The sequence below is a fragment of the Amaranthus tricolor genome, chromosome 1 (genome assembly GCF_026212465.1).
Source record: "Amaranthus tricolor cultivar Red isolate AtriRed21 chromosome 1, ASM2621246v1, whole genome shotgun sequence".
Lineage (NCBI taxonomy): Eukaryota > Viridiplantae > Streptophyta > Magnoliopsida > Caryophyllales > Amaranthaceae > Amaranthus > Amaranthus tricolor.
The window spans coordinates 18,898,840-18,913,839 of record NC_080047.1 but is presented as its reverse complement, the minus strand read 5'-3'; the positions used below and the strand labels follow the sequence as shown (position 1 = coordinate 18,913,839).

At 35.9% G+C, this 15,000-nt stretch overlaps 1 pseudogene; it reads right to left on the bottom strand.

Moving 5' to 3' along the window:
* LOC130807591 (protein Ycf2-like) overlaps positions 1–15,000 on the bottom strand; it is a 17,828-nt pseudogene that overhangs the window by 153 nt on the left and 2,675 nt on the right.

Below are 15,000 nucleotides of genomic sequence, written 5' to 3'. Positions count from 1 at the left end.
CTGATAACTCTCGGATAGAGTATTAGAACGGAAAGATCCATTCGATAATGAGCTGTTGGTTCTAAGCCATCTCTGGCGATTAATCAACAATTCAAAGTGCTTTTCTTGCGTATTCTTGAGAAACCAGCGTTGAAATATAGATATAGGAGGATTCATTTGGGAAGTAAGAAGCCCCTTTGATATCTCTGCATCTGCAAAGAATTCACGATGTGAAAACACAGAGCCAAAGGGCTGATCTTTGAATAGGAAAAAGAGTGGATCTGAGGGGTCCCAAATGAATTGGCTTATTCGAAAAAATCCCTGTTCTTTGGAAAATCTATCTCGTGTCTGGTACTGCATGGTTCCACTCTGCAAGAACTCCGACTCATTCTCTTGAAGCTCATCCTCTTTATCATAAATGATCCGCTTGCCCCGAAATGACCCGGCCCAATAGGGAAATCCCAATTCATTGGGCCTTTCGATACAATCAAATAGAAAGCCCCAGGGGTTCCATATTCTAGGAGCCCAAACTATGTGATTGAATAAATCCTCCTCTATCTGTTGCGGATCGAGGGCTCCTTCCCCTTCTTCCAATTCCGATTCGTATTTTTCATAGAGAAATCTATGATCAAGGATAGAACAAGATCCATTTTGCATCATATCTAAAGGATCCCTTAGTTCGGACCGAAGAAACAACGTCACTCGATCATTCTGACTGCAATCTTTTTCTGTCCGTGAGGATCCCACCAGAGCGCCTTCTACTTCTAATAGGCCATGAACTAGATAAGAATCATTCTCAACGAGTCCATAAGAAGTGATCCCATTTTTTTCATCGGGTCCGGGTAGAGACCAAAGATCTTGAGCGACCGATCCGGCAGAACAACTCAAAAGATAAAGAAGTATCGTTAATTTCTTCATGCTCGTTCCAAGTTCGAAGTACCATTTGTACAAATAAGAATCCCCTTCGTTACATGATTTCTTCTTCATATAGATAGATATAGGATCTATAGGGCAATTACTTAGAAGTACATTTTGTGCAACAGCCCTTCCTATCTGATAGAAAAGGATCCCATGATCCTGAACCGATCTTACCTGGGATCGCAAATCCCAAGTTTGTCTATGAAGAGCGGATCGAATTGTATTAGTGTCTAGAATGGATTTCTTCTGTGTAATACTAATCGATAGGGCCTCATTGATAAGTGCTACAAGATCTCGTACATTGGAACCAATGGTTATGGACCCGAATCCATTAGTATGGAACATTTTCTTTTCCAAGTGAAATCCCCTAGTATATGAAAGAGTCAAAAAGTGCTTTCGTTGTTGTGGAATACGAAGCCTTCGTATCTTAATGCATGTATTTAATTGATTCGGGGCTATTAGAGCGGGATCCACTTTTTGCGGAATATGAGTCGAAGCAATAACAAGAATATTTCTAGTAGACCCTTTTTCACAATCCCTGGAGAGATAGTTCTCTAATAGACCGAGGGATAAGTAATTCGACTCATTCACATCCAGATCATGAATGTTTGGAATCCATATTATGCAAGGAGACATTGCTTTTGCTAATTCGAATTGAAGGGTGATAGAAAATGGGTCTATTTCCGGCATCATATCCATAGTTAGCAGCTCCAGCTCCGTATCAAGGTCATAATCGATATCGTCACTAGCATCAATATAGTCACTAGCATCAATATCGTCACTAGCACTAGCATAAATATCGTCACTAAGATCAATAAGAGAACCTTTAGGCTTGTTATCCAGGAACTTGTTCAGAAATACCGTAATAAAAGGAACATAGGAGTTTGTCGCTAGGTATTTGACCAAATAGGATCGTCCAGTTCCTATAGAACCTATCACTAAAATACCTGTAGGAATGTTAATAGATGATCGAATGCAACAAGAGGGGGGGTGAATTGTTGTGTTGTTAGTTTAAGATTTTTTGCTCAACTTTTTGCGGAATTGTATCAAGTAAAGAACAAAACTTAAACTTGAAAACGAAAAGAGAAATAATAAAGGAGACAAGAATTTTACGTGGAAACCTTCTTGGCCTAATAAGAAGGAAAAACCACGACCCCCCGGGATTTCAAAATTCTCACTATGTTAAGGCAATCAATTACAATTACACATAACAATAATTTGCTTCACTTGAAGCTTCTCAATTCTCTAAGTGCTTTTCTCAAAGCTTCTCAACTTAGACCTAATTCTCTCTTCTATTCTCTCCTTCTCTTTCTCTTCTCACGATTCTCTCTTCTACTACCCTTAGACTTCCCACAAGTCTAATTACAACAATAACACTCAATTACCCTTTACAAGGCCAATTCATAAAGATCAAAATGAAATAGTTGCTTTAAGAAAAATATTATGAATTAATTGGCATTAAAAACTTAGACTATTTTTCTCAAATAAATCTCCCTTTTGATGGACACTCTTAATTCATGCATGCCCATCTGAACCGTAAGTTCCCTCTTTTAAAAGGGGAACAGCAAGCAGTGCACTCAGCCCATGTTCTCCAGGAGCTGCACATATCCCACGTTCTCCATAACTAACTTACTCCCAAAGAAAACGGGAAGTTAGTTAAAGGTAAGAGTGGAATGTAACTGCTGTATGCACGGTTAAAACATCATGGGTCAAGGAGATCCTAAATTGTAGGAGACCAATTCAAAGTAGAGAACAAGTCTCTTGAATTCCGAGTTTATAGGAGATAAACAAGGAATTGATTTTCTCCATGTTTTTAGGCGAATTAAAATTATTTTGCCAATTAATAAATAAATTTAATTAAGCAACTAATTAAATTTTAACCTTTTACATTAACCAAAAACAGAAAACTTAATTTTCGTAATCTTCCAGTCAATGTCTTCTTCAGACCTGCATCGTAAGGAACAGCACACTGTCTCCATCTACAACCTTCGTCAGAACTTCAACTCCTAGGAACAGCAGACTGTTTTCCAGAGCAATTGCCCAACTTCTTGGATATTTGAGACATGTACTTCTTCCACGAATCAAGTCATAGGCTTCATCAACGATTCACATTAAATCGGATATATACCTACAAAACAATCTCTAAAAATATGTTTGTTTATTTAAAAGTGAAGTCATCATCAAAACCTTGAGAGGCCAACAAATTCCCCCTTTTTGATGATGGCAAACTTTATAAACAAACTTAAGTAAAAATAGAGTAAATCAAAATTCATAGAGCATACTAGAGATTAAAGTAACTCTAATTAACTTAGCAAATCAACTTGTTAGAATATAATTTACCAAGCATTCATAAACAACCAGTTTACTCTAAAATATCAAATATTTTTCAAAAAGTTTTCAAAATTAATTAACTTAAAACCTAAATGAAATAAACTAAGTTAAACGGAAATAGATAAAGACTAACATAACATAATAACCTAATATAATAAAACTATGAAAAACTAATATAATAACATAACTAATTAAACAAAACAAATATAAAACACAAAAAACATAAAACACAAAAAACATAAAACACACATTGTTAAATAATATCAACAGAAAGATCATCTTGAGAACAATAGCAAATTCATAATTCACAGTAACCAAGTAACAAAATATAAATATAAACACAGCAGCACACAGCACACATAGCATTCATAAGAATCAATATAAATCAACAAGATAAAACACAAAAAACATAAAACACAAAAAACATAAAACACACATTGTTAAATAATATCAACAGAAAGATCATCTTGAGAACAATAGCAAATTCATAATTCACAGTAACCAAGTAACAAAATATAAATATAAACACAGCAGCACACAGCACACATAGCATTCATAAGAATCAATATAAATCAACAAGATATGTAACTGTGTAATCACTGCTCCTCTTAAGTTTGTGCATAATCTTCCCCCTTTTGACATCAATCAAAAAGAATTGGGAGTTATCAAATCTCAGCACAAACCATATAGATTTGTTAGTGATGAAAGCAACAAACAACAATAATAAAAGCAAGTGCTATGAACAATGATTAAACCTGCATAGAGTTAATTGTTTCAGACCATGAAAAAAACAAAGAAAAGTAGCAATTGTTCAAAGTTACAACAACCATGTACCCCAGATGATACAAGGCAAAAAGAGAAATTGTTTGTTAAGTAATACAGCCAATAAGTTCTTTTAAAAACAGAGGGAGAGGGTTAAGGGGCAGTCTCTTCATCAATATACTCAGTCTGCACCTCCACTGTGTCCAGCTTGGCACCAAGGCGTTGTTCCATTTGGTTCAGCTGATCCACAATTGAAGCTAGCGAGACACGAGTCTCATCCTGAAATGCAATTAATTGAGACTGTAGATCAAGGAGTTTTGAAAGGATGGAGTCTGTAGATGCTGTAGGAGTAGGGTCAGCACAACCAACACCAGGAGAGGATGGAAATGGTGGTGGTGTGAAGTGAATGGGTGATGGAGGTGGTGATAAGGTTTGAGTTGGTGGTGGAGTGGTTGGCTTGGGAGAAGGAGGGTCATATGAAGTAGGCTCAGGAATGGTTTTTGAAGTAACATCATCAACCTTTACTGCCTTACCCTTTGAAGCAAGCCTCCTACTCTTCCTCTGAGTGGCTTTACCCTTCCTCAGCTTAGCAATCACGACCTCCTCATCACTGGAATCTCCTTCCTTTTCTCCTTGTTCCCCCTCAACTTTAGTCTCCTCTTCCTGTTCCCCCTTGTTTTCTGCTTCACTGGGAACAGGCCCTTGTTTTACTTCTTCTTTTTCTTCTTCTTCCTTTTCTTTTTCTTTTTCTTTTTCAATTCCTTTTTCTTTCTTTATTTTTATTTCTTTTTCAACCTCTTCTTCTACCACTTCTTCTTCTTCTACTTCCTCATCATCAGAACCAACAAAAACTACTTCTTCTAATTCGTTTATTAATACCCCCTCATCAGTTACTTTCAAATGCAAATTTTTCAAACAACGTGCACCAATCTTCATATTTGGTCCCATTGGGAACTCAAGCCCATCCAATGGAACCTCAAATTTTCGAAAAATCCAAGTTAACAGCCCCCCATACCCCACAACATTCTTTTTCTCTATACAGTCGGATAAATGTGATATCATTAAAGATGGAAAATTGATTTTGATTTGATTGTCCATGCAGTAAATCAGAGTTGCATCACGCAGACTCACCTCACTCCTCTTGGAGTTTCGGGGCAAGATGAATCTTCGTGCTACATTATAAAGTAATTTATGCAATGGGGACAACACATTGTGACTGATTTTACCCCTTTTCTGTTCAACCCCTAAAAACTTAAAGATTGTTTTTTCATTTATCCCAGAGAAAACTATCTTAGCACCAATACTGTATGTATCAAACCCTACATTCGAAATTTTAAACCATTCTGCCAATAAAGCACTATTAAACTCTATTTTAATGTTCCTAACCACACTGGAACACTTACCACAATCATTTGAAAAGTTTGAAATAAACCCTCTCATGATATTTGGGAAGATGGAATTACAACTATATTCAGTCATTAAAACCTCCCATTCTTGAAATTTCAAAATGTTATGAAGTTGTGGAAAGTAAGTAGAGTCATACCAGAATTTGTCGACCCCAAATCCAACAGACATCTCCTTAGCAACCTCCTCGGCACAGTTAGGGTCAACTTGCTTCAAACGTTTGGCAGTTTGGGATGATGATTCACTTTTTGGTGTGAATGATTTGCGTTTTGGTCGAATGTTGTCAGAGGTTTCTTGTGGTGGTGATGGTAATGGTGCATCTTTTAGCAATGGGGATGGATGAACAATGTTTAAGGGTGTAGGTTGGATGGTTTGGTGGGATGTGGGTGCTTTCTTTCCTGATCTTGATTTTGGAGTTTTCATTTTTGCGTTTTGAAGGATTGAGGAAGAAGGAAGAACGGTTTCTTGAGGGATTGAGAGAAGGTTTGGGCAGGTAATGGGTAATGACGTGAAGCAGGGTTTTTAAATGATTGAAGTGACGGTTACTCCTCCAAGTCCCATCTCTTTATTGCCTTAGCATTACTTGAGTGAAGAAGAACCGTTTTCCCAAAAACTCTCAATTTAAGTTGGCCGTATAAAAATGTGAAATATGAATAAATTATGAAATATCAAATTTAATAAAATATAAAAAAAAAAAATTATGATATTATAAAATATTATGAAGAAAATAATGAACATATTGCTTTGGTCTGTTTGAATTAACAACATGCAAACGTAAAAACATTCATAGTACAAACTTTATTACGTGTTTATCTGATCCATGCAATAATTGATTTTCAATCAAGATTTTGAGATTGATTCCTGACCTCTTCATTTTCATGATGCTTCAATGGGAAATATATGCAACTAACTTTAGTGGAGCTTGATCATACCAAGTTCCAATCTCATCTTTTCATATTGTTCCCTAGGAAGTGGTTTGGTCAGAATATCAGCAACTTGTTCATTTGTGTTAACATGCTTCAATACAATATTTTTGTGTTCTACGTTATCCTTTAGAAAATGATGTCTAATGTGTATATGTTTAGCACGTGAATGATGCACTGGATCTTTAGATATACATATGGCACTAGTATTATCACAATAAATAGGGATGCATTCAACTTTAATACCAAAATCTCTAAGTTGCTGTTTTATCCAAAGCATTTGGGAACAGCAGGCTGCTGCTGCTACGTATTCAGCTTCTGCAGTGGATAATGCAACTGTGTTTTGTTTCTTGGAACTCCATGAAACTAAACATGAGCCAAGATATTGTACCATACCTGATGTACTTTTTCTATTAACAAGATCACCTGCATAATCTGCATCACTAAACCTTTTAAATCATAAACATCACTTTTAGGATAAAATAGGGACAAGTCGTCTGTTCCCTTCAAATATCTCAAAATTCTCTTTACTGCCGTGAGATGTGATTCTTTAGGACTTGATTGAAATCTAGCACATAAACCAACACTAAAAGAAATATCAAGTCTACTTGCAGTTAGATACAATAAAGAACCTATCATGCCTCTATACATGGTTTGATCTACGTTGGTCCCATTTAGATCTTCATCTAGTCTAACATTGGTAGCCATAGGTGTATGGTTGGTTTTAGCATTATTTAGTCCATATTTCTTAAGAAGTTCTTTGATATATTTTTGTTGATGAATAAAAATACCATTTTCAGTTTGTTTAATTTGCAAACCAAGAAAGAAATTTAATTCTCCCATCATGCTCATTTCAAATTCTGTACCCATAAGGTTAGCAAATTCTTTACATAACAAGTCATTAGTAGCACCAAAAATAATATCATCAACATAAATTTGAACAACCAAGATATTAGAACCTTTACTCTTAAAGAACAAGGTTTTGTCGATTTTTCCTCTTACAAAGTTATTTTGAATCAAAAACTTTGAAAGTCTTTCGTACCATTGTCTAGGAGCTTGCTTCAAGCCATATAGGGCTTTGTCAAGCTTGTAGACATGATTAGGACAAGAGGTATTTTCAAAACCTGGGGGTTGTTCCACAAAAACTTCTTCATCAAGATAACCATTCAAAAAAGCACATTTCACATCCATTTGATATAGTTTAAAATTCATAAATGCAGCAAAAGAAATTAAAATTCTAATGGCCTCTAACCTTGCTACCGGAGCAAATGTCTCGGTATAATCAATACCTTCTTGTTGATTGTAACCTTTAACCACGAGTCTAGCTTTATTTCTAACAATTATTCCATGCTCATCAAGCTTGTTCCGAAATACCCATTTCAAACCAATAACTTTCTTGTTTTTCGGTTTGGGTTCCAAGTGCCACACTTTATTTCTTTCAAACTCATTTAATTCATCTTGCATGGCAACTATCCAATCGGAATCCTTTAAAGCTTCCTCGTGATTTTTAGGTTCAAGTGATGATAGGAACGCAAAGTGTGCACAAAAGTTTCTCAATTGAGATCTAGTTTGTGTCCCCTTATTTATATCACTTACAATTGAATCAAGAGGATGATATCTTTGATACTTCCAAGGTTTAGGCACAAATTCTCTTGAAGGAACAGTAGCATGTTCTTGTTCAGCAACTTGATTGACATTCTGTTCAGCTACTGGATCATTTTGCTCATCTGTGGGAACAGCTGGATTGGGAACAGTCTGCTGATCCTGTTGTACTGGCAGTTCCTGGAATTGATCAGTTTCTTCTGCCTCTTCTTGTATCGACTGTTCACTTGCTGTTCCTTGATCTTGCACTTTGATTCCTTCATCTTCATCTTCCAAATTTGCAAGACCTATTTTAATATTACTTGTTTCCTGTTCACTTGTTGAAAAGTTAGTTTCATCAAAGATTATGTGAACTGACTCCTCTACGCACATTGTTCTCTTATTATAAACTCTGTAAGCTTTGCTTTGTGATGAATAACCTAGAAATACTGCCTCATCACTTCTTTCATCAAATTTACCTATGTTTCGTTTTCCATTCACATGAACAAAACATTTGCATCCAAATATACGAAAATAGGAAATATTTGGTTTAACACCTTTGAGCAATTCATAGGGTGTCTTTGAAGTGATTGGTCTAATTAGTACACGATTTAATGTATAGCATGCAGTATTAACGGCTTCTGCCCAAAAATTCCTAGGTAGACTGCTAGCAATCAACATGGTCCTTGCCATTTCTTCTAAAGTCCTATTTTTCCTTTCTACCACACCATTTTGTTGTGGTGTTCTAGGTGCGGAAAAATTGTGATTTATGCCATGTTCATTGCAATAATTCATGAAGTTTGAATTTTCAAATTCTTTTCCATGATCAGACCTAATGTGAACAATTTGATTATTGGTAGATTTTTGCGTTTTATTAGCAAAGGAAACAAACTCATCAAAAGCTTCATCTTTGCTTGCCAAAAATAATGTCCAAGTAAATCTACTGTAATCATCAACAACAACAAATACATACTTTTTGCCACTACGGCTTTGTGTTCTCATTGGTCCACATAAGTCCATATGAATTAATTCTAATGGTCTAGTGGTAGTCACAACGTTTTTTGATTTAAGGGATGACCGCACTTGTTTTCCTTTAGCACAAGGATCACAAACTTCTTCTTTAAGGAATTTTATAGATGGTAAACCTCTAACTAGGTCTTTTGATCTTAATGTGTTTATCAATGAAAAACTAGCATGACCTAATCGCTTGTGCCAAAGAAGTGGGTCTTCTTCAATAACACTTAAACACGTTAGACTGTTTCTGGGAACAGTGTCCAGGTCCACCACATAGGTGTTCCCTTTTCTGATTCCCTTCAGCACAGGGTCTCCTGTACTGTTCCTAGAAATTATGCATTTTTCAGAAGTAAACTTAACAGAGTTACCTTTGTCGCAAAATTGAGAAATACTTAACAAATTGTGTTTTAAATTCTCGACTAAAAATACATTATCAATGGCATGGGAACTAGACCTTCCAACCTTTCCTTTGGCGATTATCTCACCCTTCATGTTGTCACCGAAGGTTACTGTTCCCCCATCATAGGCTTCAAGTGAGAGAAATTTAGATTTATCACCCGTCATATGCTTGGAACACCCACTGTCGAGATACCATGAGTTGTTCCCCCTCACTTGAACCTGCAAAGCAAATTAGTGGTTAGGTGCAGGAACCCATTCATCCTTGGGTTCCTTGTCGACAATACTTGAATCACATTTCTTAATCCATATTCGTTCGACATAGTTTTTATTTGCTTTGACATGATGTTCCCTCTTTATACATTGATGTTTTAGGTGTCCACTTTTACCACAGAAGGAATATATTTTGCTACTAGGGAGATCTACATAGAACTTTTTCTTTTTATCATTCCTCATATAGCCTAGACCTTCTTTACTTTTGGTTTTAGCATTTAGAATCCATTTGGGAATTTCATTGATTTTCCCTTTTCCTCTTAAGTTTATTTTATTTTTCAAATATTCATTTTCAATTTCATAGGATTCTAATTTTGATTTCAACTTTTGAAATTCAGTGCTAACCATGTGAGTAGATATGTTGTTTGCATATTTACTTAATCCTAACAATCTATTTTGATTCATTTCAATATTAAGAAAGAAAAATTCCTGTTTCAATTTCTCAATTGTCTCTTTTAAAACAACATTCTGATCTAGCAAATTAAAAAATCTGTTTTGTACATCTACTCTAAATGAATTTAGATAGGATATATGATCCTTGTTTGAGTTGAGGTCTTTCTCGATTTGGAGACACTTGGTATTCTGTTTTTCTAATTTTTCATGTGTCTCCAAGAGCAACTTAATCAATTCATTCTTACTGAGTTTAGACAATTGTTTAGGGAGTGAGATAGAAGACATTACCTCTTTCTCTTTGGATTCTTCATGAGATGCCATGAGGCATAGGTTTGCTGTTTCCTCCTCCACTGGAGCTTCTGTCTCAGCCTCGCTCTCCGTATCTCCCCAAGCTGCTATCATTGCTTTTCTAAAATCAGTTTTGAAATTACCCTTCTTATGTTGTCTTCCAACTTCTCTTGCTTTTCCCTTGCTCTTCTCATTTTTCCATTGAGGGCAATCCTTGATGAAGTGTTCAGTGCTCCCACACTTGTGGCATTCAAAACTTGTCTTCACGTTCGTTGTTCCCTTCTCTTTGTTATTTCTTTGATTTCCATATCTTCTGTTCCTGAAGAATTTTTTGTATTTTCGTGCCAACAGTGTTGCTTCCTCTTCACCAGTTTCAGATTCATCGCTATCATCTGCTGCTAGAGCCAGTCCTTTGTTTCGGGAACTGTCAACTGTTCCCAAATGCAATTCATGGGTCATAAGAGAACCAGCCAGCTCTTCCAAACTGAACTTGGTGAAATCTTTGGACTCCTGAATGGCTGTTACCTTTGCTCTCCAGCGTTCGTCTTGAGGAAGACTCCTAAGCACTTTTCTAACTTGTTCATCAACGGGAATGATTCTACCAAGAGAGACTAACTCATTCGTAATATTCGTGAATCTAGTGAACATCTCTTGAATGTTTTCCCTAGGTTCCATGACGAATCTTTCATATTTGGACATCAGCAAATCAATCTTGGATCTCTTTACTTCACTAGTACCTTCATGGGTAACTTCGAGCAGGTCCCAAATCTGCTTTGCGGTTTTGCAACCCATAATTCGATTGTGCTCATTTGGACCAAGCCCACAGTGAAGTAACTTGATAGCGAGAGCGTTCATCTCCATCTTTTGAAAGTCTTCCTTTTCATAATCAGTGATTGGCTTTGGGATTACTTCGTTATTGGAGTTGATGGTCGTCACCTCAAAGTCTCCAATTTCAATAACTCTCCATACTTGGTAATTTTCAGCCTTTATGAATATTTCCATTCTATTTTTCCAATAGGTATAAAATTTCCCATCAAACATAGGTGGCCTTTGTGTAGAGTAACCTTCTTCCATGCGTTCGTTCATCTTCAACATCTTGACAGGGAACAGGATACTGCTCTCAGGGTTTCCTGATTAAATGAGGAACAGGGCTCTGATACCAATTGTAGGAATGTTAATAGATGATCGAATGCAACAAGAGGGGGGGTGAATTGTTGTGTTGTTAGTTTAAGATTTTTTGCTCAACTTTTTGCGGAATTGTATCAAGTAAAGAACAAAACTTAAACTTGAAAACGAAAAGAGAAATAATAAAGGAGACAAGAATTTTACGTGGAAACCTTCTTGGCCTAATAAGAAGGAAAAACCACGACCCCCCGGGATTTCAAAATTCTCACTATGTTAAGGCAATCAATTACAATTACACATAACAATAATTTGCTTCACTTGAAGCTTCTCAATTCTCTAAGTGCTTTTCTCAAAGCTTCTCAACTTAGACCTAATTCTCTCTTCTATTCTCTCATTCTCTTTCTCTTCTCACGATTCTCTCTTCTACTACCCTTAGACTTCCCACAAGTCTAATTACAACAATAACACTCAATTACCCTTTACAAGGCCAATTCATAAAGATCAAAATGAAATAGTTGCTTTAAGAAAAATATTATGAATTAATTGGCATTAAAAACTTAGAATATTTTTCTCAAATAAATCTCCCTTTTGATGGACACTCTTAATTCATGCATGCCCATCTGAACCGTAAGTTCCCTCTTTTAAAAGGGGAACAGCAAGCAGTGCACTCAGCCCATGTTCTCCAGGAGCTGCACATATCCCACGTTCTCCATAACTAACTTACTCCCAAAGAAAACGGGAAGTTAGTTAAAGGTAAGAGTGGAATGTAACTGCTGTATGCACGGTTAAAACATCATGGGTCAAGGAGATCCTAAATTGTAGGAGACCAATTCAAAGTAGAGAACAAGTCTCTTGAATTCCGAGTTTATAGGAGATAAACAAGGAATTGATTTTCTCCATGTTTTTAGGCGAATTAAAATTATTTTGCCAATTAATAAATAAATTTAATTAAGCAACTAATTAAATTTTAACCTTTTACATTAACCAAAAACAGAAAACTTAATTTTCGTAATCTTCCAGTCAATGTCTTCTTCAGACCTGCATCGTAAGGAACAGCACACTGTCTCCATCTACAACCTTCGTCAGAACTTCAACTCCTAGGAACAGCAGACTGTTTTCCAGAGCAATTGCCCAACTTCTTGGATATTTGAGACATGTACTTCTTCCACGAATCAAGTCATAGGCTTCATCAACGATTCACATTAAATCGGATATATACCTACAAAACAATCTCTAAAAATATGTTTGTTTATTTAAAAGTGAAGTCATCATCAAAACCTTGAGAGGCCAACAATACCTCTAGAGGGGGATAGGGCTAATCGGAGCGAAAAGGGTTTTCCATGAGATGGGAAATGAAAACTATTAGCCCCACACGAGGTTTGTGAATAAGTGATTGTCTGATAATGAGCAAGGAATACTCGTCTTTCTGTTAAACAAGATGTATTGAACTCATAATTCATTAGATACTTTTTATGAATGTCAACTAAGTGTCGTAAGTAAATTGCTCCCGGTTGTTCAATCATTTGATAACCAGAGTCATTCTTTGATAAATGATCACTATGAGTCAGACTCAATAGAATTTTATCAATCCTTTTTTCTGTCGTTAAAGTGGAGAACTGAACCAAGAATTCTCTTTCTTCATCATCAATCGAATCACTGCTCGCGACCCAGGATTCTATTTTATCATCAATCCAATCACCGTTCACCCTTTTTCTTTTTCTTATCAATGAATAGATCTCTTTACTTGTATGACTTAGATGTCTCGTATTTCTCGAAAAAGTGATTCGATTGATGGGATTTGGTATGATACTTATGAGATCGATGATATCGATTAGATTAATATTCAAATAGTTTTTCTTAGAACGTATTGATTTGAACCCATAAGCGGGACCACTACCCAATAGCATGTTGTCGCCAGAAACAAAACCCCATATTTCTTCTAGGGAATCTCCTAATTGTTCCAAAGCAACCAAAAAGAGATTCTTTAACTAGAAGGAATTCGGTTCCGATGTACGATACCTATCCAGAAGTTTTCGCAACTCAATCATGTATGATGGAATCATCAAAGATTTGACCTTTTCGAACTCTGTCTGTAACTCACTAGAGGCTCGAAAAACAAAGAGAAGATGTGTACGAACGAGATATCCAGCAAGAAGAAGAAGGAAAAGGATTGAATAGAAGAACTCCCGAACATTTGGCGATCCCAGATGTGTCCATATCAATGGTGACTCATTATTTTGATGAATCGTTTTTTCGTACAGAAGAAGATTATGTAAACACTTACTCGAAATCTCACTTATCAGATTCCATTGTGGAATATACAAAATTTTCTGAAGAATTCGCCATGATATATCTGATCTGTACATAATATCATGAAGAATAGATAAAAATTTTGGATTGCTACTTAGTATTGACAATAGGTCTGAAAAAGTATCTAAAAATAGAAAATTTAGATATTTGTACCCTGTCGAAGTAAGGAACCATGGCATATATGTTTGGAATAGATTCCATTTTGAGAGAGTTGAAAAGGCACTATCTCGTTGAAAGGCTCTATACATCTGCCCTTTCTCAACGCATTTCTTTAGACAAAGACTCCGTTTTTTCCTCTTTTCCGATAGTAAATATTTCTCAGAACATAGAGTGTAAATCAAACCGAAATTGAGATTGAGATACTGATGCAAGTTCTTCCTTTCTGAATCAGATAGATTCATATTGGAAAGAGGTGGTTTACCATAAGTTCTTTCAAAATGGACTATTTGTCCCTCTGTTAGAGGTGTTCCAGAAATGCCTGCGATCGAGTAAATAGTTCTACGAACGAATAGATCGGATCGAATTGGAAAATCGTTAGGTATGCATATGTTAGATACCTGTGACTCAATTGGTGAAATAGTATCTCTCTCCAAAAAAGCATGTTTTTTTTTACCGACACACAAAGAAAATTTTTTGTTGTGAATGAACAAGATATTGAGGAATTGTCTATATGTAAAATCAGAATTATTGATACGGGCCTTTTCCATATAAAAAGGGAATCTTTTGTTACAATAGAAGCAGAAGTGATGTGGATTATTCAAGGATCGAAGTCGATTTGCTTTATAAAAAGAAGATATCAATGAACTTCTATGAAATGGTTTTACGGGATTCAACCAATTGTTTTGATCGTGGGATATCATTGAGAAATAGGAATCCGTGGTATCAAAGGATTTCCCGCGATTATTTCTAGTATGGAATGAGTCAATCATCCACTTTGGTATCTTATTGAACAAAAATGGTGATATTGTTCCTCCATTGATCAAGAATTTCGATTTTTGGAAATTATCATGATCATCCAATAAGAAAGCTTGCAATTTTTTCAAATGAACGATTTGAAGACCTATTGATTCTAACAAGGGATTGTAGAGTTGATCATTCGGACCTTTCAATTCATAAATGTGGATCTCGGACCTATTAATAGGGATATTCCCGAAACTCACAAAGAAAAAAGGAAGTGAGTTAGACAAAAAGAGAAGCAACTTGGAAAGTGACTTGGACAAAAAGAAACGAAATGACTTGGACAAAAAGAAACGAAGTGACTTAGACAAATCTTTTTTGTCGATAACCTCAGACCAATCAATCG